Consider the following 23,536-nt stretch of genomic DNA (forward strand, 5'->3'; position numbering starts at 1 on the left):
ATCCTGAACCCGAGGTAATATATCTGGGTTAGCGGAGTCTGTAACCTGAAGCGTATGTAACCTGAAGCGTATGTAACCCAAGGCACCACTGTAGGCTCATCACATATATGAGGCTCCCTCTCATGTTACAGCTTCATGAACACTGGAAAGAGAGCTTTGAGTAAATAAACTGTAGGGCAGTACATCAACCCATCAGCTTTTCAGCCAGGATTTGGGGGGGAGTGATGTAGGCACCAGCCCTTCTGGTCACTTCCCTCCCAACTCTCCCAAGATCAGCCCCTATCACTGGTGCCAATAGAAGCACTTGGGCTTGCAAAATTTCCCCAGAGGTTGGAACAATCCTGGGCCAATAAGAAGGGACAATTTTCAGTTACGTTGCACAACTTATTACCCTTATAATGTAAGTTAGCTGCCCTGGCATTTTCCAATGTATTGTAAAAACAAATAGTTTAGTTTGGGAATGAGACCTGGTTTGTGCTTATGGTCTCAACCTATACAGTAGGCAGGTAGACTCAGCAGCCAGTGCTCTGAACAGAGCTTGGACTGCTGCTGCTCCCCATTGCTGGTCTGTGGATGGAGGAAATGGACCACCAAGGGCACTTTACTCCATGGTCTGCTCAAAACTGGAACCGGCCCTGAATAGCAGACTCCTTCTATATCCAGGTGAAGCTCATAGATGCTCATGCAGGACCTACCGACTTGATTGGATGTATCTTTGCTGCAGATGGGGATGCACAGCTAGGACAACTAGTTGTTGTGTGCAACTCATTGTCTGTAATTAGAGCTCAACTTTCATAGAGTTTAGGATCAGATCATGAAAGCTGAGCTCTCTGGAAAACCAAGTCCTGAGAAGAACAAGGGAATAACTTGTAAAGCATTAAGAGAGAGTATAGAGATAACAGGTTAAAAGATGGTTCCTCATCTCTGCTAGTAATAAGGGGCAGGAAGAGGGTAGGATTTCTAGGAAACTTGGTGCTATTCCTCCTAGAGAAAACTTTGATTAAACATGGAGGTCCTTGATCTCAAACTGGGATTATGCTCAAAAATACATACTAACTAAATGGAAGTGAAACGTGAGCCTCTCTTTCAGTTATTACTTAAAAGTGGGGGAAATAGGCTTTGTGTTTGACCATGAATGAGCCCCTTCATGAGCAAAATTCAGGGGCGAAAGATCAGGTGAGTGTAAACTGGAGATTAAATAGACTCAAATACAGCATACTGGACATACTACGGTCATGAAGGACAGCCTGCCTCGTCACAGCATGCGCATTTGTTCTGGGGCTCATAGTGGGAGGAAAGTGTCAAATATTGTTGCAGAGAATTTGAAGAAATGACCATATGATGATGTTCCTCACTAGGCAACCTTTCAGTCCTCTGCTTTTCTACCTCGATTCCCATGGAGAGCCCTTTCTAGCTCTATGTGCTGAGTTGCAATAATTACTGCATGCTGATTTCTAGGTTAAGCAATGTGGTTATGGGATCACTACTGAGTTTTAAGGAATCTTGGGAATTGTGCCCAGAATTGTTTGGAATGAAAGAACAGCAAAACTCAAGTTAAATGACAGCAGACAGCGGGTATCAAATGTCACCTTCCTGAATGCCAGCAAGGGGTTACAGGCTAGGAAAGATGATGATGATGATTTATTGAATTTATATACCGCCCTATACCAGGGGGTCTCAGGGTGGTTCACAGAATAAGATCAAGATATAAAACCACAAAATACCTAATAAAAACAAAAACAACCCATTAGCCCCCCTGCCCCAAAACAAAAAACACACTTTAAAATGGCATAGGATGTAAATCAGATCACCGCCCAAATGTGTGGTTGAAAAGGAACATTGCCTGGTGCCTAAAGGTGTATAATGAAGGCGCCAGGTGAATTTCCCTGGGGAGAGCATTCCACAGATGGGGAGCCACTTCAGAGAGGGCCCGTTCTCGTGTTGCCTCCCTCCGGACCTCTCGAGGAGGAGGCACACGAAGGAGGGCCTCAGAAGATGATCTCAGGGTTTGGGTAGGTTCATATGGAAAGTGATGGTCCTTGAAGTATTGCGGTCCTGAGCTGTTTAAGGGTGTATAGGTCAAAACCAGCACTTTGAATTGGGCCCGGAAACTAATTGGTTGGACCAGGATTGGTATAATATGCCCTGGTAGGCAACCTGGCTGCTGAACTGTGCACCAGCTGAAGTTTCCAAGGGGAAGGGTTAGGTAAGAAAGGAGATCAAAGCTCAAATTTTTTGAATTGCACATCACAGCTACGCAGGACACTCTGTGGTTGCAAGATGTTCAATTCAGCCTCAAAAGAGGTTGAGGCAGAGGAAGTTAAATTGATTCTGCAGTCTGTCACAGAGCCCATAAAACTCTATGAGAATAAATTAGCTAGTATAGACAACAGGAGAATGTAGAGATACACAAGCTAATGGCTGAAGTGTTTTACTTCAGGAGGATAGAACAGGTGAAATACTATTAATGTCATACGCCTCCAGAATGCAAAACTTATGCAGCACTGCAAAACCATATAATCGTATGTGTGATGTAAATGAATCATGAGCATTTTGAAAGAAGCATGTTTGGAGGCAGGAGAAGTATTTGCATTCTAGATCTTGTGCCTCAGGAGACAATGGCTGCAATCCTAGGCAGATTTAATGCCCCAATTAACGCAGTGGGACTCATTGTAAGTAAACATTCACAGGACCAATCTGTCTGTACTCAAGCTTTTCTCTGAAACTAGGAGGCAAATCAATCCATAATTTCAGATCTACAAGCCTTTAACAATCCCCAGCACTAAAAGTCATCTGAGACAAAGGGCATTTTCACACAAGATCATTCAATCCTGTTTTGCATTTCCTAGGACCATTATGCAACTCTAAGATCTACACTGAACATTTGATTTCTCAATGGCATTCTTCTACAGTCTGCTCTACTTTCCATTCCAATCATGTTCGTGTACACAAGAAACTCAGGGGCGCTTTTAGCGTCTTGTACAGCTATGTCCTGCAGGGTAAGGCTACATGCCTGCTCAAATTTCCCACTGCCTTGCTAGTATAATTGTTGAATCCTCCACATCCTGTACAGATGAGAGTCACATTTTAGGGGGGGGAATGAAAGTCACATTGACGTTCCTGGCTGGTACTGACTAATCATAACTTTGGCAGGCCATAATTTGACCTGTTCAGATAACTTGGCGTGCACAGTCTGCTGAGCAGGCAGTTGATGGGCAACTTCCAGTCCCCTGCTGTCCCTTCTTAGGATTCTTTAATATATACTTGGCCCAGACAGCCCTTCAGATAGAGGACTGCACTCCGCAAAGCAGGACAAATGGCCACCCTTTCCCACCCCTTCACTTTTACTTCATGGACCTGGGTCTGAACGAGTGCAGATTCTTGACCATCTCTCTCATGCTTTAGGCAAGAACTGGGATTTTTTTAAAAATAACAAACACCTGGCATTCTTAACCAGCCAAATATTTATTTGATGCCTTTGATTGAGCCCTTTCAGTAAATAAATAAGTCTAATAATTTGCTGCAGGCAATACTATAGGTTTGTGGGTTTCTTGGAGGCATCTGGTTGGTCACAGAGGACGCTGGACTAGATGGGCCTTTGATCTGATCCTGTGAAGTTCCCCATCCCTCTTGTAAAGATGACTGACATGGCACACTTACTTTGAGCATATAAGAAAAACACCATACAAATGCCTAAACAACAACTATAGTGTGTCATGTCAGTTGTTCAAATGGTTGGGTTTTGCCGGCTTCCATATATGTAATAACAGACCATGCCTTTTTGTCCCTGATTTATGGACTATGGATTAAGCTATCACGAGCTCTGAATGAACAATCACTAATGGGAATTTCAGTCCCCACTCCAATTATAAGCACACACTCCAGAGACCCCCAAAGCCCCCATCCCTCTGCTACTCATTAGGATCCATTTTGTTCAGGAGCAATTAATTGGTATTGGATGCTCTTGAGTGCAATAAGTACCATAATTCTCTTGTATCTCCCTGGAGCAAGTGGTGTTATTTTAATTAATGACTCTTCCAATGGCAGAATTCGGCAAGATGGAGGCATCAAGCAACATAACCTGATCTGGGCAATCCTACTCAGTTCCTGGTGAAGTGCCAGTCATAAACGTGTACTAGCTCCAGAGCTGGAGACCATAAACCCCTGACTACTAGTTGCTGGGAATCACAAGTGCACAGGGGGGTGGGGTGTGTGCTTAGGTCCTGCTTGCAGACTTCACATAGACACCTGGTTGGTCACTTGAGAGAATGGCCAGGATTCTTCAGGGACGTTCTTAACATGCTCTGCCCCATGCTGCTGCTTTCTAGTGCCATCTACAGGTCTCAGTCAGCATCAGGAAGCATTGTGCTAGGCTCTGTACAATATGAGATAGTTAAGGAGCTTGAAATGTCATGGCCTCTTTTGACAAGCCCATGCCTTTTGTACCAGAGTGCAAGGTGTGGGAGGAAGGAGTAGATGTTCAAATGAGGTGCTAATTGATGGCACACAGATTTCAGGTTGTGATATGTTTAGGTTGACTGGATGGGAGTGTTTTTTTCGTGGGCCAAAATGGCTACCTTTACTTTTGGTTTGCTTGGAAAATACCACATTTAGCTGGATACAGCAGCAGGATCTTAGCCTAGAGCAGGCTTCCTCAACCTCAGCCCTCCCGATGTTTTTGGCCTACAACTTCCATGATCCCTAGCTAGCAGGACCAGTGGTCAGGGATGATGGGAATTGTAGTCTCAAAAAACATCTGGAGGGCTGAGGTTGAGGAAGCCTGGCCTAGAGGAAGAGGATCTTCTGTTACCTGAATCTGGGACTTTATTCTCTGAGGGGACATTCCCTCCAACTGCTTGGTAAGCCATTTGGCTTCTATTTACTCTTTTAAAAACAATCTAGCACAACCACCTCAATTTAAGCTCTACCGTTGTTAATATAAATACTGCCTAGTTTCTTTTTATTTTCATTCTTCACCTACCAACAAACCTGTGTGTTTCACCTAAAAATGGAGTCAGACCTGAATAACAGCTGCTTTGTGCATTTCCAGTTATGGGGAATCTGCCATTATGGGTTTCTCCTCCCCAAGGGGCCTGGGTGCAACCTGAGACCTGCAGAGCACCTGAAGGAACCTTTTAGAAATGTCCTCTGTCTCCTCTCACACTCCCATCTTAAGACTCTAACCAGATGGAGACATGTATGCCTTGCATGAATATCATCAGCCAACCTTTTTTTCACCCTTCATTGTGTTGCTTACACTCAGTTCTGGAGAATATGATGGATATTTTGTGACATTTTTGTTGACCTCATAAAGGTATATGGATTTTTTTTTCTTATGGGCCAATAACATTACTTTTTGGGGTATACACAGATATGGTTAGAAAATACGCAGATAAAACAACAATAGCAATGAAATGAAAACGGAAATTTAAAATGGTATTATAAAAAAGCAGCAAGCGACAAAGTAATTCTCCCTCTCTGTCTAAGAGAGTTAGAAAAAAATAATAAAGGTGTGTTTTCCCATTTTAATTTTCCTTTCTCTATCCTCTGCATGCCTTTTAAAATGCTCTTAAATTCCCCTCCCAAAGTAATATACCAAAATAAAGCTCCCTGTTTTTCACCAACCCTCTTGACTCTCTAGCTGAATGTCAATGTTTTCTTTTGCTTAAATTAAATATTTGGGAGCATTTCTAGATGATTTTCATAGGCAGATGGTCCTTTAAAGTGAAAGAAGTAGCCAGCAGCCATTCACAGGCCCTGCACTCTTCACTGCTGCTGAGCCTGTGCCAATGTTTAATGTACCACTTCACATAAGTTTCAAACCAAACTAACTACGCACTTGGCAATCAGAATGAGGACTCTAGGCACCTGGCAGCTACTGCAAGCAAAGAGCCTGAAGCAATTGAGTTAAAACAGAGATGCTTATTCCTTCCCACCTTCTGGAGTCCAAGACTATGAACTGGAAATAAAGCTAACTGAAAAAATGCATAGCATTTGACACACTTTACTTCTTCTTCATACAACCTGGGATTTCATTCTTTGTGTAGAAAATTTGCCTGTGCCAAAGTAAAAATCCTTGGGAATTTCCAAATTATTGGATCAGCTGATGCCTTTATTCCTAACTCTTATCTGGAGAGACTCGTCCCAGCTTTGTATTCTTCCAGATACAGGGTGCAAAAACCATCTTTTCTGCTGAATTTTAAGTGGCTGATGGGTTAACTCACATTTATGGTGTTTTATTATATTTATGTAATCTATGATAATTATTTTAAAGACTTTGGTTATTCTGTGTTATGCTTGTATTCTTTGTTTGCTTGTTTGTAAATTGTCCCATGACCATTTTTGGTGAAGGCTGGTATAAAAATATAATAAATAAAGTAGAACACACACACACAAAAGAATGATGTGGAACCTAGAGAGCATATCTGCTTTATATCAAGTCATTCCTTTAGCTTATCTATCCCAGTATTATCTATGCTGACGGTCAGAAGAAACTAGCAGGGCTTTTCCACAGCCCTCTTGGGCTGAGATCCTCTAGATCAGGGATGGGGAGCCTATCCAGATGTTGCCGGACTCCAGTTCCCACCCGCCCCACCCAGAATGGCCAATGTGATCAGAGACTGTGGGAATTGCCATCCAACAGCAATCTGTAGGGCCCCATGTTCCCCATCCCTGCTTTGAAAGAAGAAGGCAGGCGTTGAACCCGGAACTTTATTCATTTCACTTTACAATATCCCACTTTCCCTCCAAGGAGCTCAGATGAGATCTTCCCCGCATTTTATCGCCAGCCTGAGTGATAGCGACTGGCCCAATGTCACACACTGAGCTTCATGGCCAAGCAGAGATTTGAACCTGGGTCTGCCCCATTCATGTCTATCACTCTAACCACTGTGCCACACAGTCTGCCCAGTGATCAATATCAGAGCTAGAAGCCCTTCAAATAAAGGGAACGCCGAGTATTCCCTTCACTTTTGAGTTAAGCACATCCACTCATGCAAAAAGAGAGATGGAAGTCTCAAGGTGCACAGAAAAGCAAAGTGTGTTTTAAAGATATTCTTCCTCGGGAACACTTAGATACGCCACACTGTGCCCTCTGCCATGGTTTGTGACCAACTGAAGCTTGCAATTAATTTCTAATTTTGTGTGGGCACCGTCTCATAAGCAATTCCCAATTTTCTGGACTATGTCCAGATAACTGTAATTTAAAAAAGCAGGAGACTGTTCCAACAATTGAAGTGGTGTTTTTTTTTAAATGAGTAAAATAGATTATGTCTAATGAAGGTCCCAAACCAGGAACAAAAGGGAAAAGGAAAGAAAGCACCAATACTGGGTTGAAGGGAAGAGTTAAGAGACTTTGTGACAAAACGAATGACCATTATTGATGGCGACAATATTGTACACTTGCTTGCTGCTGAGGAAGAATATATTCCAAACACTTTGGACCATTAAATCCTTATTTTTGTTCACCTTTGAAACACCGGCCATATTCACACCATCCCATTAAAGCACATTTATACCACTTCCCCCAAAGAATCCTGGGAACTATCATTTACCTCTCACAGAATTATGATTTGAAGCATCCATAACAAACTACAATTCCCAGGATTGGGGGGTGGGTGCAGCCATGGCATCAAAGTGGTATAAGAGTGCTTTAAATTAACACTACAGATGTAACTGCCGTGTTTCCTTTTTCATATGATGCTGATCCTCTTTTTCTTTTCTTTTTAAAATAAGCACTCAGTGCCGAACTATTATCAGACCCGAATCAATAGTCTACATCATGTCATCTCAATCTAGCAAAAGTCCCAATGAAACCATTGCAAACGTTAGTCATGATGTGAGTTCAAGTTCCATCCTAACTTTGTCATTCTTGTGGCACTGAAACCCGGTCAACAACAGTGCATGCATCATAGAGAAAGGGCACAGGAGGCACCCAAGAGAGTAGGAAACAGGTAACAGAAAGGAGACCAGACAGAGAAACCCTCCCAGTGCACCCTGATTGGGTGTCAACAGGGAAGGGGTGTGTACATAGATGCTGCAATTTACTAGCCAAATAACTGGTTACAGTTGTTTTCAATGGAACTTAGTCATACAACTAACTTCAGGTGAATCGGGGCTTGGGTGCAGTGGATCTTTCGAAATGTTTGCCACCTCTGCTTCCTTATGGACAAAGCCTTTTCATGGTTTTACCTGGGGGTGCCAGTTTAGATTTCAACACAGAGAAACAAAGAGGTTCCATGGAAAGAAGATATTCAGTAAGGCTGAATTCATTATTTTTGCATGTTGCGGATTACATGCCAGGGAAGCAGTGTATTATAAGGGCTTGTGCTTACTTTTTGAGGCTTCAGAATAACAAAAATGCCCATTACTTCCTAGGCAAGGGCTGTAGATCAGTGGTGGAACACTTGCTTTGTGTTCAGAAGGTCCAGGTTTAATCCCTGGTGTCTCCAGGCTGGGGTGGGAAAGGTCTGGAGGGCAGCTGCCAGTTGGTGGATAACTAGGTGGACCATTGACCTGACTCTGTTCAAGGCAGCTTCCTTTTAAAACAGCAACCAAAGCCTTTGTCATTGTTATGCATACTTTGTCTATAAGTTCATTCAACTATAAATATCTGCCTTAGTCAGGCCTGGCATCAGTTGTTCTGGTGCCAACACCCAGCAGGGCCCACCAACACTGATGCCAACTCTGTGTCAGCCTCAGCACCAGTATTACCAAGCTTACACTTTAAATTTCCCACAATGCTCCAGAGGGAAGCCATGTCAGGTCATTGTGGGTGATTAAAATGGCTGCTGATTTGCAGCCACCTGCCACAGATCAGAGCACTGCCACCACCACCATAGATAAGCTCAGGGTATGGGGGAGGTCAAATCCAGAGGTCAAATCACATATAGTCATAATAAGGTACACGTTTGACAGAAGCAGACAAAAAAGCAAAGGGAAACCATGGTCTCCCTAAATGCTGTCTCAGAATTTTGGTTGACGAGTGACAAACGAAATAATGTTTTCAGTCCAAGGGATCCTGAATGTATTTGGAAATAAATCCAGAGACTTCCTTCCTAGTGAATATTTAGAACTGCGGGCTGAAAAGAAAGAGGACTGGTTGGTAACATTTCCTTGAACTAGTTATCACTTGCTTGCCAAATGTTTCCCTGACATTCCGACTGCTATTGCCCTTTGAAAAAAGCACACGGCCAATGAAACGTCTTAGGGAATTAGAAAGTTTGCAGACTGAGGCATTCCTTTTGCACCTGAGAACACTCTTATGCAGACTGCCTGCTGGGAGCTCTAATGCACTCTCTCCTTCCTGCTCTCCCCCTCCCTCCCTGCTGGAGTACGAAGCATTAGAGAACAACAAACATGTTCAGGTCATCTACTCTGTCTGCCCATGAGACTGTTTCGTAGCTTGGATAGGCTTAACCCTGGGCAGGAGGGAGGAACCTCAGTCCCAGGAGCTGAATGCAACCTTCCAGGTCTCTGTAGCTGCCCCTTGCGACTCCCCTTTGGCCACACTCCCTGGACATCTCCCATCTCCCCAGTACTTTTGCCTGGCTGGAAAGTGTCCTTGAACTGGGATAAAACCTCTTGCTTGTCTGGATACAGGGGCATGGGGGCAAAAGCCTCTGACTTTTGCAGAGATGGAACGTAGCCTGTTATGCACAGGTAGGTTTCCCACCTGTTGCTCTGCTCATGTTTGATTCTGGCCACACACACTACTGCCTTGTGGCCCCTAGAAGCTTTCCTGTGAGGGAATGTGGCCCTCAGGCTGAAAAGGTTCTTCAATCCTGCCCAGGGGCATCGCTATCGCACAGTGGCGTAGCGTGGGTTGTCAGCACCCGGGGCAAGGCAAGTAATTTGCGCCCCCTAACCCGTGGATTTGCGCCCCCTAACCCATGGATTTGCGCCCCCTAACCCTAACCCCCAGATGTTGCGCCCGGTGCGGCCGGCCCCCCCTGCACCCCCCACGCTACGCCACTGCTATCGCAGCAGCATCTCCTCACATTCCCTGCTTCCTATCAACAACCAAACATCTTATAATAAAATTGTCTCCATCCAAAACTCATTGACAATGTAGACAATCTGAAACTCCCCATGTTTTGCTCAAGTTGGTTAAGACTATATAATTTCAGCCCCAAACATATATTTCCCACCCCCTTCAAGTTATTTTGTTAGAAAATTTAACAATCTTTATAATTTAAATGCATATAAGTATCTGTATGGCAATCATAAACCGTAACACTTAAAAAAAAAATTAAATACAGCAGCCTAATGATCACAGCAAGTTATGACATGTGCCATATCTGAAGATGCTTTACTTTTCCAGTGTTTGGTAAATTAAAACCAAATTCAAACAAACTTATTGCAAAAGCTTGTGTTGTTTATCACATTTATATCATGAGATAGTTTAGGCATTACAGTGTATTCACATATTTCATTTTCATATTCAGAAATAGAGAGAATAGACTGCTGTCCCATAGTTAGCATAACCCATTGATATGAGTTTCATTCTAGCAGAGATGGAAACTGAATGTGACCTACACAGGCCAAATTAGTGAAAATGCAAAATGTGATTGAGTGGTTTGAGGTATAGCTGCTTTTGAATCCTCTGTGTACATACTGATGGTATCACTTCATGCTTTGATCTCAGTGGACCACACCGCAAAACATGGCTGCATTACTGCTTTTATGCCACCACCACCCTCTTGTCCAGGTCATTCATTCAGCTCCTACATCACTTTTAAACAAACATGCTAATCAGGTAGTGCTTGTTGCGCACATCTCACAGCTTGTGCAAACACTATGTTCTTCTGGCATGTGCATATATATGGTAGTTTCTGCCAGGAGAAGAAAAGTAGTTGAAGAGGAGTTTCCTTGGGGAAATGGTCCTCCACTCCTATGCCGCAGCCCCAAATTTAATTTGCAACTGCTGTTTGTAAGAGTTTCTAGAAGCAGGGATGTATTCACACATCTCTGCTACCTATCACATCTTGCTTGAGTCTCAGGACTGCTTTGGATGTAAAGCATTAGCATGTGGGTTGGAATTCCTCCCTTTGGGTTCTGTGTCTCATCTGAAGATAAGGGGAAAGACACATTCTCTCCCTATGTTAAGAGAATACACACCTTGCTCCTTTAGATAAGACCCAGAAATGTGGGGTGGCAAAGCCCAAATCACTTGTAGTTCCTCTCTTGCTACTCCTTTTGAGCTCTTTGCTCTTCTTTAAACCCAGGAAAGTAGCAAGCTGCCGCTGCAATTACAGTAGAGAGAGGCTACAATTATTCTCCAGTTGAGTAGGAAATTGCTTCTACCTACTTCTTAGGAACAGGCTTGCCACTACCTAGAGATAAATGGCAGAAATTGCCTCCTGGAACAGCAGCCGCAAGATGAGACACCATCAGTGCACAAGCCCTTGGTAAATTAGAAGTAGATTACAGTGACCTATAGGTTGATATTACAAGGGATACAACCCAGTGTCCCCAGTCTAGAGAAGCACAAACTCAGCAGAAAGTTGTTGCAGCTGAGAATCCCCCTTCTCAGAAACAGCACTGTAAGTTTACCGGTGCTATCGTGTGTGTGTAGACAAAAAGAGTAACTAGACTTTCTCCACTACTTGCATGCACACACACATTTATTACAACACTCTTTGTGCAAACGGAAAGGTGGTCCAGTTGTGGATCTAAATTGTTGGATCAGAGCAAATGAACAAATGAGACACCAAGGGTCCTGACCAGTTGATAATCTCTCTTCTGCCCTTGCAGTCTGGCACCTGCTAGCACAACAGCCAAGTTTCTGATAACTCCCATTTTCTCCAAACCTAAGAAAGTGCAGAGCTACAATATCTCTTTTTCTTTTATGTGGGGAAAAGCAGAAGCTCGGGTTCATTTAAAAGCCTGCCCAAAGTCACACTCAAAACCTACATATCTGCTTATCTGCAGCAGGTAAAAGCTTTGACCTTGGAACTTCTAAGTCTCAAACGGTCACCCTCAGATGAAGAAAGGATCCCTCTTCCTCATTAATATGTGTATGGATATACAAATTGTTCCCTCTCTGGGGGTTTTCTCCTGACCTCTCCTCCTCTTCAGTGCTCAAGCTGTAAAAGAATTTGGAAGCAAGGACCTGTTATTTGAAATGCTTAGGTATAAAAACCCAGGGCTTTTTGCTGAGCGGAGTTGACTGATCATAATTTAGGAATACACCCCTCTGCCATCAGGCAAATTTCCAGGGCGCTCACTGGATAGAAAGGACTTTGCTTCTATAAGACTGAACTTTCACACACATGCATCTTGCCATATTTTTCTTCCTAAATCATTGCTGAGCAATTCCTGGGTAAATTTGCATTGTAAAAAGAAGGAAACGGTTGTGTTGTTTTTTTAAAATAAATAAATAAGGTCTCATAATATTTAAGTTCACACCCAGTGGTATTTGTAAGCTCAGGAGTGCAAAATCTCCCTCTTCACCCCCCCCCTCCCTATGCCCACCTTGAACAAAGAGCACAATTGTGTTGGGAATAAGGCTTACCTTCGCTCTGAAGGAGAGGAGAAAGGGACTGATTCTGGGAGGTGAGTGAGCTGCAGAAAGTGACAGGAGGCAGAAAGCTTCTCTCAAGGAAAGAGCTCTGTGCTCCACAGAGCCCTGTGAGTCATATATATAAGTGACTTCAGCTGAGCTTGGAGTCTGATTGGCTTGCTGGGAAGCGAATGCTAGCAGGTAGCAAAGCCCATGAGATAGGAAAAGGAGATAAGCAGCTTTTTTGTGCGTATGTTATGTGTATATGCCTCCCCCTCCCTACACTCCCCTCTTTAGAATCAGGTTTGTTTGATCCCTTTGACATAGCTGGCCACTCCTAGACAATACATCACATTCAGTGTCCAGCAGGGACCCCTCCACTCCCAATGTTTGGACTTTTGGAGGGTTGCTTTTGTTGACCTGTTCTATGGTTTCATGATGGACCGGAGAGTGTCTCCAGCCTGCCTTTGTGTCTTCTTGATGGCTTCTCCACATCAGCAAAGCACAATGAGACTCATTGTACCAGCTCTTGAACTCCCACAAGTTGGGCTTTGAAGATGGGATGTTCAGGGGAGAGCACTTCCTTTCTTACTTCCAGGTTTAAAAAAGGATGAGATGAAAGAGATGGAAAGAAAACAAAGAGAAGACCTCCTCAAAAGTGGCAATTAATTCTACATCCTCTGCATTGAGCTACGAAAAAGAGATGGAGGTAATCAATTTTTGATGTGATGCACATACACAGATCACTCGAGGCCATCTCTTCTAATGAGCTCACTTGAGCATCAAAATAAAGGCAACTTATATCTTTTAAATATGCATTCTTCTTTGTCTGTTTTGGTCCTTGTGAATGGCCAAAGTGAGAGGTGTTAAGGAATAAGAACTGTCATTTTGAAAAATCTTGCAGAGTGTCCACTCTGCTCCTTATGGAGAAAACCTCTCTGCCTTGTATAGTGATCACTTTACGGCACCATAATGTTGATGGGCCAAATATGTGTCCAGTGACAAGTCATGCTTTTATAATGCTTATTAAAACATTTTGCAATAGATGCAATAGATGATGATAGGCAAGCCACCCAGGACCCTTCAGGCTGGTGTTTTATTGTGAGGGAATCTGCAACAAATTTTTGCCATAATAACAGTGAATTTGTGGTGGATTTATTCTGCTTTAGTTCGTGCCACGATGTTTGCCCAATGCTACCACATTATTGCTGTCTGGAGAGGTTGTGGCGCAACAAAAATGGAACAAAAACAAACGAGAACATTGGTAGTGGTATAGAAATTTACAGGATTAGCAGGATGTTACAGGATATGCACTGATTGGAAATGAAACAGTGTGGCAGCCCCAAAATCCTTGCAGGTGCAAACAGTACTAAAAGCAGGATTGTGGATGACTCCTCTGATAGTATCGTGAGCCAAAAAAAATCATTATAAATGTACATAAAAAGAACATTGGGAGGAACCCTCCATTTTTGTTTTTGTTTTCCTCTAATTTGAGACCAGTCCATCATAGTTCTTTTCAGGTCATTTGGAAGGGTAATGCTTTTAAATTTTGACTTTTGGAGATGGCCCTTAGGCACACACGAAAAGCATAAGCCATCAATCACCCTTGGTGTAATGCATTCTAATCATCATTCAGAAATTCACGGCATTCCTATAGCCATTTGGAAGGAACCAGGGCATTCCAATAGCCGTTCCCATTCTTCATTTTAGTCACTCTAAAGACATGTTTTTCTTCATGCAAATGTCAGGGTTTTCATTGGAAGGTGGCCTGTGCCTTTCGCACCCAACCTTGAATCTGCCAACAGTTGTGACTGTGGGGGAGCTGAGCACAAGGACTCAGTTGGGGCCAGACAGGGGGGAGAGAAGGTGCCTTTTTTCTTTTAAATTCAGCAAAGGCAAGCAGACAGCTGAATTGAACTGCCATGGCTGGCTCAGGTTAGCTGTTGCTTGCTGTCGATAGAAACGTCATAAAAAAAAACCCAATAGGAAGAGAAACAATGTCCCTTCCATTTCCTTTCCAAGGGACATTGCACAGAAAAAAGAAATGGCTGCCCCAACGTTATTTCTCTTCCTAGGAGCTTCTGAATTTTAATTTAATGCATGCAACACAGCAGCAAGTCAGCTTTTGAATTAAATAAGTAAAAGATTAGGAGAGTGGGGAGAAGCAAGTACTCTAATTAATTTCTGCACAGGAGACTCAAGAGAGTATGCTCTCAGGGTCAAAACAAGAGGAGCCCTGCTTACCTTCAACATGCATGTAAATATATGAAGGTGGGTGCTCATTTTTGCAACAGCCTCTATCCAAATTCTCACATTATCCTATGCTGCTTTCTTCATGCCATTTGCTCTCAATCATCATGATCTTACTGAAGGGTTTTCTGCCTGCTCTCCTCATAGACAGATCATTCAGCACAACCTCTTCCCATAGACACATTTAAAGGCTATAGAATATTAATCAGCCAAAGGCCTGGTTGAAGAGGAACATTTTCGCCTGGCACCTAAAAATATATAATGAAGGCACCAGGCAAACCTCCCTGGAGAGAGCACTCCACAAATGGGGCGCCACTGCAGAAAAAGCCCATTCTCGTGTTGCCACCCTCCAGACCTCATGGAGTAGGCCTGCAAAGAAGGGCCTCAGAGGATGATCTCAGAGTCCGGGACGGTTCCTATGGAGAGAGATAGTCCTTGGGGTATTGCAGTCCTGAGCCACCGAATTCTGCACCAGCTGAAGCTTCCAAACTGTCTTCAGAGGCAGCCTTATGTACAAATAGTCTTTTGAAGTTCCACTTCGAGCAGAGGTGGGGAAACTCTCTGGATGTTGTTGGATTCCCCCCAGCCAGCATAGGCAACAGTTAAGAAGGGTGGAAGTTATAGTCCAACAACAGCTGGACTATATTTCCCATCCATGAGCCAGGCTTATGTTTCTGACAGAATAAACTGCCTAAGGACAGGTGAGAAATGCAACTCAATTCACATTTAAGGAAAACTTACCCAGTTTCCGTAACCATGTGTGAACAAAAGCATAGCCATCCTTCAGAATTCCCACTTACCTGGATTTTGCAATGGAGCTCTCCAGCCAAGTAAGGCGCACAAATTGTATATATTTAAGTGTGCATATAAATGCATATATAAGTGAAAATAATATTAAAATGCATTATATTTAGGGAAATAGCCTTGTAAAAAGGTGTACATTATGTGAAACTGTGTATAAAAATGTGTATAGTAGCAGAAATTTCCACAAAAATGCTGTGGTATTTTCCTGAGAACTTTTTTTAAAAAAAGAAAATCACAAGGTGACATGGAAATATATATCTTTTTTACCTCTGAAGTTGCTACGACCAAGGTAGCATTAGCTATAGGTACCAGGAGGAGCCTGGCAGTATGCAGAAGAATATTCTTCATGATTTTGATACACAGCCATTGTGAAGCAGTAGAGGAGGTGGAAGTCAGGTGAGGAATAAAGGAGGCACCGAGATTAGAAATATTGGGGTGGAGGTTATAATCTAAAAATAGAAGGTTGAGGAAGGAAGAAGCAGCCATTGACAAGTTCCCAGGAATTCATTTTCTGGCCTGGGGAAAACAATTTTGATATATTGTTTATTCCAACCGAGGTGGTCAGAAAGTGTCAGTAATTTTTCATCATTAAGAATCATTAATACAAGGAAGCTATCACAGTAGCCGAAGGGAAAAGATAGCCACATAACACACAATACTTGTTTGGCTTTTCAGTTTAAAGCAGAAGTGTAACTGATTGTTTCTAGGAGATAAGAGGAAATAGTGTTCAATTGTTCTCCTGTAAATATAATTAATTATCTCTATCACTTGATGTTAAAAGGGTAGCTTGATATGAAACTCTAGAGTCCTCAGAAACAGGAAACTTGCAGGGGGTTCTGTACCTGTAACAAGCCACCATCAGGCCTAACACCCTACATTCTAGCAGAGATGATGGCTTTTGATAGAGTCTTCCCAGCATCACCAAGTGTGACAGCTGAGATCGAGGAGTATACCCTTAAGTCCATTATTATCAGTTTGCCCAGCAAATGTACCAGAAACTCCAGACTCTTTCCTCCCACCTTCGTAAGCTACAGGGACCCACCTGCTGGGAAGCTAGCATAGCTGTTGTCCCTCACACAGTCAAAAATCTCTGAAGCATGTGTTCCAGTACATTTTTGAGCACAATTCAAAGTGTTGATGCTGATCTTTAAAGCCCTAAATGGCCTTGGTCCTGTATACATGAAGAAGCGTCTCCACCCCCATTGTTCAGCCCAGACACTGAGATCCAGCAGCGAGGGCCTTCTGGTGGTTCCCATACTACAATAATTGAAGCTACAGTGAACCAGGCAGAGGGCCTTCTCGGTAGTGGCGCCTGCCCTGTGGAATGCTCTCCCATCAGATGTCAAGGAAATAAACAACTATCTGACTTTTAGAAGACACCTGAAGGCAGCCCTGTATCAGGAATTTTTTAATGTTCGATGTTTTATCATGTTTTTAATATTCTGTTGGGAGCTGCCCAGAGTGGCTGGGGAAACCCACCCAGATGGGCAGGGTAGAAACAATAAAATATTATTATTATTAACACACATTGCAGCACCATCATGACTACCCAGAATAAAGTGGGGTTTGTTTCTGCTGCCCTGAGGTGAAACAAATTTACTTGACAATAAAACATAGAAAAGAATAACACATTTTAAAAGTATAAACAAAAATAAAACAAGCATCTATAACCATGTAGTTCAGATTCTAATTAGCCAGCGCCTCAGGGTCCTTCCATAGTCTAGTTAGAGGTATTTTAGCCACATCACGATATACTGTGGCTTATCAGTCATGATGGGAATGAGACTAAACTCCCCCTGCGACTTACCCACTCTCGCTTCCCACCTCCTCCTCTTGTGTGGATGTGAGGAGGAGAAGGGAAGCATTTTTGTAAATGTTTCACAAACCACAACAATATAACAATATAAAAAGTCATTAGAATCCTTCTCACAGGGCAGTTGGTGGTAGAATGGCTTTGCCAGGTCGGGGCACAGGAGAAAGGGAGAAGAGAGGGGTGGCCCAGTCCAGAGGTATGTTTGGAGGTGATGTCCACCTGATTCCTTCTCTCTCTCCTGGTATCTCCCGTATTACAGCACACTTTTGCTCTTTCTCTTTTAATATGGCATTTGCAAACAACTGTCTTGTTGGGGCAATAGATGCATTTACCTAGAATTCATTTCAAGCATTTGTCTTAGCATAAGGAAATTGTACTTTCTCAGCACTCAGACTGCAAACGATCAATCAGTCTTTGTTACACTCAAAGACCAGACAACATTTGAACTGCAAACCGATTCTCACTGTAAAAAGGTGCTGGGGTTACATGGAGACTCTCTGTGCTATTTAGAAGTCTCCCTACTGCAGAAGTTCCTCTTCAGCACATAAGAGGTGCGTAAAACTGAGGACACACCATACATTTAAGGCACACTTAAAGAACACCCCACCCCCCAAGAATCTTGGGAAGTGTAGCTTGTTAAAGGTGTTGGGAGTTGCATCCCTGTGAGGGGTAAACCCCAGTTCCCAGGATTACTGAGGTGAAAGCAAGGTGCTCTGAATATATTGTGTGTACACAGGAGACAAGTCCAAAAAGTATAGCCTTGCTCTTCCCCCTCACGGCACTGTATCTGTGTGTATGTGTGTATGGAATGCCTAAATACAGCTCTTTTCTATCTAAAATGCAGCGAACAGACTAGCCTTTCTCCCCTCTGCAACATGGCAAGCCCCTTTCAACATTGTACATTATATCATAAAACTAAGCTTCACCCCTTAACCCTCCTACCTTGTTTTTGTTAGCAGCCCGAGACACCACAAAAAAATGAAGATTGTTTTGACCTGTCAAGAAATCATGGGAAAAGCTTCACATATTAAATTTCTGTGTTGTCAAGCTGCTATGCTAATAGACAAGGCTGGGCTAAGACTTCCCCCGCCCCCGCCTGAGGCAAAAGACAAGATGGCACCCCTCCTCCCCGCCTTGACACTGTGCCCCACCTCCCAGCTTCTGCCTCATTCTGCCTAATGGCAGGGCCAGCCTTGAGCCAGTTTTGAAAAATGGCAACCCTGCATTTAGCTCCTTTCTTCTGGCTCCCACTCCCAGGAGAAGGGCAGAGCTGTGTTTATTTCCCTCAGAACAGGAATTCATCTCTGGGCAAAGAAAAGACTGAAGTGGTGATTTTAAAGCAATGTACAGAGATACTTATTTCTAGATCTGGGAACAAAAAAAACATGAGAAAGAGGAAATGGGGTTAGCCTGATCTGGACCCACAGTGTTCCCTACATGGGTGTACAATATAACTGTTTTATCTCTTGCCATGATAACACCATGATAACAGAAGGCTTATTTCCAGGCACTTAATATTACCAGATTGATTGCTCTTGACTGGACAATAATTTAGGACGAATTGATTGCCCTGAGCCCATTGAACTGAACCTTGGAGAGCTCCAGATGGCAGCTTGTGTGATCTGAAGTGGTCTTTGGGATCAAGGGCCAAAATGTGCTCTTGGACCAACAGCTGTGCTCTCCTGGCAGTGGTGGTGGTGCATTTGTCGAGATGGGGATGGAGTGGGGCAGAGAGTGGTGAGATTGTGGGAGCACTGGGTTGGCCATAGTGGCCTCCCACAGGTACACACTACTGTCTCACACCACCCTGCCCTGGCGAGTGTAGCACTGGTGGCAGGATGGCGCCACTGTCCCCCTGCCCAGACACCACAGCAGCCAGAGACTTGCAGCCCAGTCCTAAGCATGGGCTATTCAGACCATTGGGGGTTGCTTCCTAGTTCTTAGGGTTGCATGCTGAACACTTGAGGAAAGGGATATATAAATATTTATCAGTTTACTTTCACAATGAGAGCAACCAGTTTCAGTTCAGGTTCACTGGCTTTGATCCAATGAAAGAAAAAGCAGAGATTTAAAAGTTGTTGCTGTTCCTGACGTATTTAAATCAATGCCAAGAAAAGCTTCACCTGTTAAGTTTCTACCTTCTGCATTGCTTTTATAGGCACAGGAGCAGTAAGTTTTCTGGTTTGTGTGTGTGTTGTTGTTGCAGTTCTAGTGGTTTGGCAAACAAGATTTAGGGTTGCCAACCTTTTAACTGCTTCCTGTAGCTGTGCCTTAACAGCAGCTTGAATATGGCCTATTTCATGGCATGGAGAGACATGCAGTCGCCTACTAAGTGTTGCCTGTTGAAGCACCTGTAAAGGATACAGATACAGGCTAGGTGAAAAGTTGGCAGCCCTACTTCTTTCCTTGGAAATGTTTGTTGCTACTTTGTGTTTTTGTTTTTGTTTGTCTGTTTCCCCAAATGGATTAGTGGAGTTAATACCTAAGAGTTCGTCAAGTGAGTGTCAAATGAGTATTTGCGGGATTCAGATGCTCCTCAAGAGAGAAACTACTGCATTTTTTTCCTACGCAAACTCAGCATTGTCAAAGTTTCAGCCACCAAGTGGCCTCATGTTATATTTTTAGCCCAGATAAATCCCCTTGTGTTCACTCAAATGCCATATGCTTTCTGAGCTGGCGCAGGAAGGGGGAGCTTTATCCATGCAGGAATGAGGAACCGAAATTAGAGAGAGAAGGAGGGAGTGGGGAGGAAAAGAGAAGGGTTTGGGAGGAGAACTGGAAAAAAAAACAAGCCAGGAAGTTTAAAGAACCAAAGGAAGAAATACAGATTTGGAAGTTTTGCTTGTGTTTCTACTTGCATTATGACAGGGGTGGGAAACTTAATCTAGCCCATAGGCCTAATCAGGCCCCAAACAAGGTACCGTTTTGGTTTTCCTGGGCTGTGTTCCCCAACCCATTGCCACCTGCCCACACATCTGAGGTCATATGTGACATCAAATGTGGACAAAAGAGCAATTAGAGTTTAAAGTGAGCCCTTAATTGCTCAATCGCAAGTGGAGCTCATTGGGAACTCCCTGGTACAGTCAGTGGGGCTCACTGTCGCTTGTCAATGAGTTCCATTTACAGTTTGCTGTAACTGCAGAGGGAGACTTTTGGCTCCAGCCCTGGTTCCCTACCCCTTCTTTATAACATTAGGAAAGTTTTATGAAGGCTATAGCTGAGCTGCCATGTCTTAGCACAAAGGTCAAATGTATATGTTACAAATAAATCTCAGGTGAATCAGGAGAATAGCTACAGGTGTGTCATTAGGGAGGCTGGATTCTAAAGAGAGAATGGCTTTTGCCCTTTTGATTGTTGTGTAGAAGAGCATGTGGTGTAGCTTGCCATACACCTTAGGAGAGCGTCTGAACAAATACCCTCAGAAATTACTGCAATGCGTTATACATAGGGCAGCTTCTGAAGAAAGTTTGGACACCGGTGCAGAATTTGGTGCAAGGTAAGGTAAAAAAGGACGGGGCGCGGTTGGCGCTGTGGGTTAAACTTCAGCGCCTAGGACTTGCAGATCAGAAGGTCGGCAGTTCAAATCCCCGCGATGGGGTGAGCTCCTGCTCCTGCCCACCTAGCAGTTCGAAAGCACGTCAAAGTGCAAGTAGATAAATAGGTACTGCTCCAGCGGGAAGGTAAACAGCGTTTCCGTGCGCTGCTCTGGTTTGCCAGAAGCGGCTTAGTCATGCTGGCCACATGACCTGGAAGCTGTACGCCGGCTCCCTCGGCCAATAAAGCGAGATGAGCGCCGCAACCCCAGAGTCGGCAACGACTGGACCTAATGGTCAGGGGCCCCTTTACCTTTAAGGTAAAAAGGTAAAGGACCCCTGGACAGTTAACTCCAGTCAAAGGTGACTATGTGGTGCAGCACTCATCTTGCTTTCATGCTGAGGGAGCCGGCGTTTGTCTGCAGACAGCTTTCTGGGTCATGTGGCCAGCATGACTAAACTGCTTCTGGCACAACGGAACACTGTGACAGAAACCAGAGCACACGGAAACACCGTTTACCTTCCTGCCACAACGGTACCTATCTATCTACTTGCACTGGCATGCTTTCGAACTGCTAGGTTGGCAGGAGCTTGGACAGAGCAACGAGAGCTCACCCCGTCACGGGGGGATTCGAACCACCGACCTTCTGAGCGGCAAGCCCAAAAGGTTCAGTGGTTAAACCACAGTGCCATCCTTTATGTTGTACAGGGACAAGGAGGCCAAGAATGGATCTCACCTTTAGAATTTAGTGCATTGGTTAATTGACAGATCACTTTACAGTGGTACCTTGGGTTACAGACGCTTCAGGTTACAGACGCTTCAGGTTACAGAGTCTGCTAACCCAGAAATAGTACCTTGGGTTAAGAACATTGCTTCAGGATGAGAACAGAAATCGTGCTCCGGTGGCGCAGCGGCAGCGGGAGGCCCCATTAGCTAAAGTGGTACCTCAGGTTAAGAACAGTTTCAGGTTAAGAATGGACCTCCAGAACAAATTAAGTTCCCAACCCGATGTACTGCTGTAATCCTATTGAATCTACTCCTAATGGATTGCTCGTAATAACCATGTTCACTTAGGAGTAGTTTTTCCCAGAACATAGGAGAATGACAGTTTAATTTGTATTGAGACCACAATGGGAAGCAAAGGGCTTTCCTTCCCTCCTCAGAGACTCACACATCATGGTCCTGACCTGGGTTAAAATGAAGGGGACCTTCAGTTTTAATCTAGGCCAGGGGTGTCCAAACTTCTTTCAAAGAGGGCCAGATTTGATGAAGTGAACATGCATGAGGGCCGACCAAAGTTGACCTTTTTTGAGATTGAAGTTATTGAGCTTTTTTTACAAGGAAGAAATGCAGAGTTTATGGAAGCAATCTGCCTTATGCTATTTTGGTTCTTGAATATTTCAGGAAATGCATAATTATATGGCACTAAGAGATGCTTTATGATGTCATTTTTACACACCATGATTAGCCAGCTTCTGTGCAGGCTACAGATAAAAATGTGCTCATGATAAGATAAGGCAGGTTTCAGGCAAAGGGATTTTATACTGCAGAAGTCAGGAAGCATATAGAACCTGAGGCTGATTTCTCACGCAAATCCCTTTCTCACACATTGCTATTTGTATACATCAACACGAAGTCTTCCCTGTATGTTGCACAAGGGCAAGGAGGCCAGTAATGAATCTCACATTACAAGGAGATCTGAGAAGCACGGTGGCCCTTGATTCCTTTGTAGTCAGCTCACCTCCCCAAACGCGATACTCCAATGTGATGGCAAACTAGAGGGATTTTGATTTTCTCCCCCAGGAATGCTCATGAAGAGCGACTTGCACCATTTAAACTACTGTGTTATATAGTCAAATGTTCTAATGTGACCATTTAAAAAGGCAGGTTTTATTAATATTCACTCTGCTTTTTTTTTTTTTTTTTAGTAATTCCTTTAGTGCGTGTTTGCACTATTCCCTTGATTTCAAATACTTATGGAAAAACACAATTTACACCAAAAATGTGGGCCCAATTGTGAAAAATGGCAGTTCTGATTTTCTTGTGAATGCTTTGTCCAAAGGGCATTGCATCCCCTCAACATGGTGTGGTGCTTTCTCAGACTACAAGCCGGCATCCCTGACTTTTGGCTATGCTGGCCGGGGTTGATGGGACTCATAGTCAAGGGCAGGGAAAGCGGGTTATTAGGTTTATTTACCTTTTAACTGGATTTGGACTTGGCAAATAGAGGACTGTCCTCTGTAAAGTAGGGCACATGGCTACCCTATATTTAGTGCTGGGTGAATTAAGTTTGTCACAGCCTTCAGGGCTAGGTGAAGAAAGGCATGCCTAGGTAGGATGATTTGGTGGGTCCTTGTAGGCACCTTTAAGGTGGAGGGGAATTCCTGCATATTGCCATTCAGGGCCATGGGATGATTCAGAAAGGCACCTAAGCAAGTGCTGCTACCTGGAAAGGGGCTGGGCTAGCAAAGCAAGTTTGAATTGCCATGTGGTTCCCAAGTTTAGTATCAAATCCCCACCCATATTTGTGTTGTGGCTCTTGCTGTATTTCAGATAATATATTCTGTCCCATGTTACCCAACAGTCTTGTGTCTCATCTCATAATTCAATGAACACAGGGACTAGCAACAGAC

The 23,536-nt window shown here is 43.6% G+C and overlaps 1 protein-coding gene across 2 annotated transcripts in view; it reads right to left on the reverse strand.

Moving 5' to 3' along the window:
• The window catches only part of SLC26A9 (solute carrier family 26 member 9), a 59,537-nt gene extending 46,914 nt beyond the window's left edge, over positions 1 to 12,623 (reverse strand). The window contains exon 1 of one of the 2 annotated variants that reach the window (XM_083617115.1): positions 12,515 to 12,623. The gene's annotated coding sequence lies outside the window, so the exon portion shown is untranslated. The remainder of the gene's footprint in view (positions 1 to 12,514) is intronic. The other variant, XM_083617116.1, reaches the window with a different exon arrangement.
• Positions 12,624 to 23,536: the final 10,913 nt, after the last annotated feature.

This window comes from Podarcis filfolensis, assembly GCF_964270895.1.
Source record: "Podarcis filfolensis genome assembly, chromosome: 6".
Lineage (NCBI taxonomy): Eukaryota > Metazoa > Chordata > Lepidosauria > Squamata > Lacertidae > Podarcis > Podarcis filfolensis.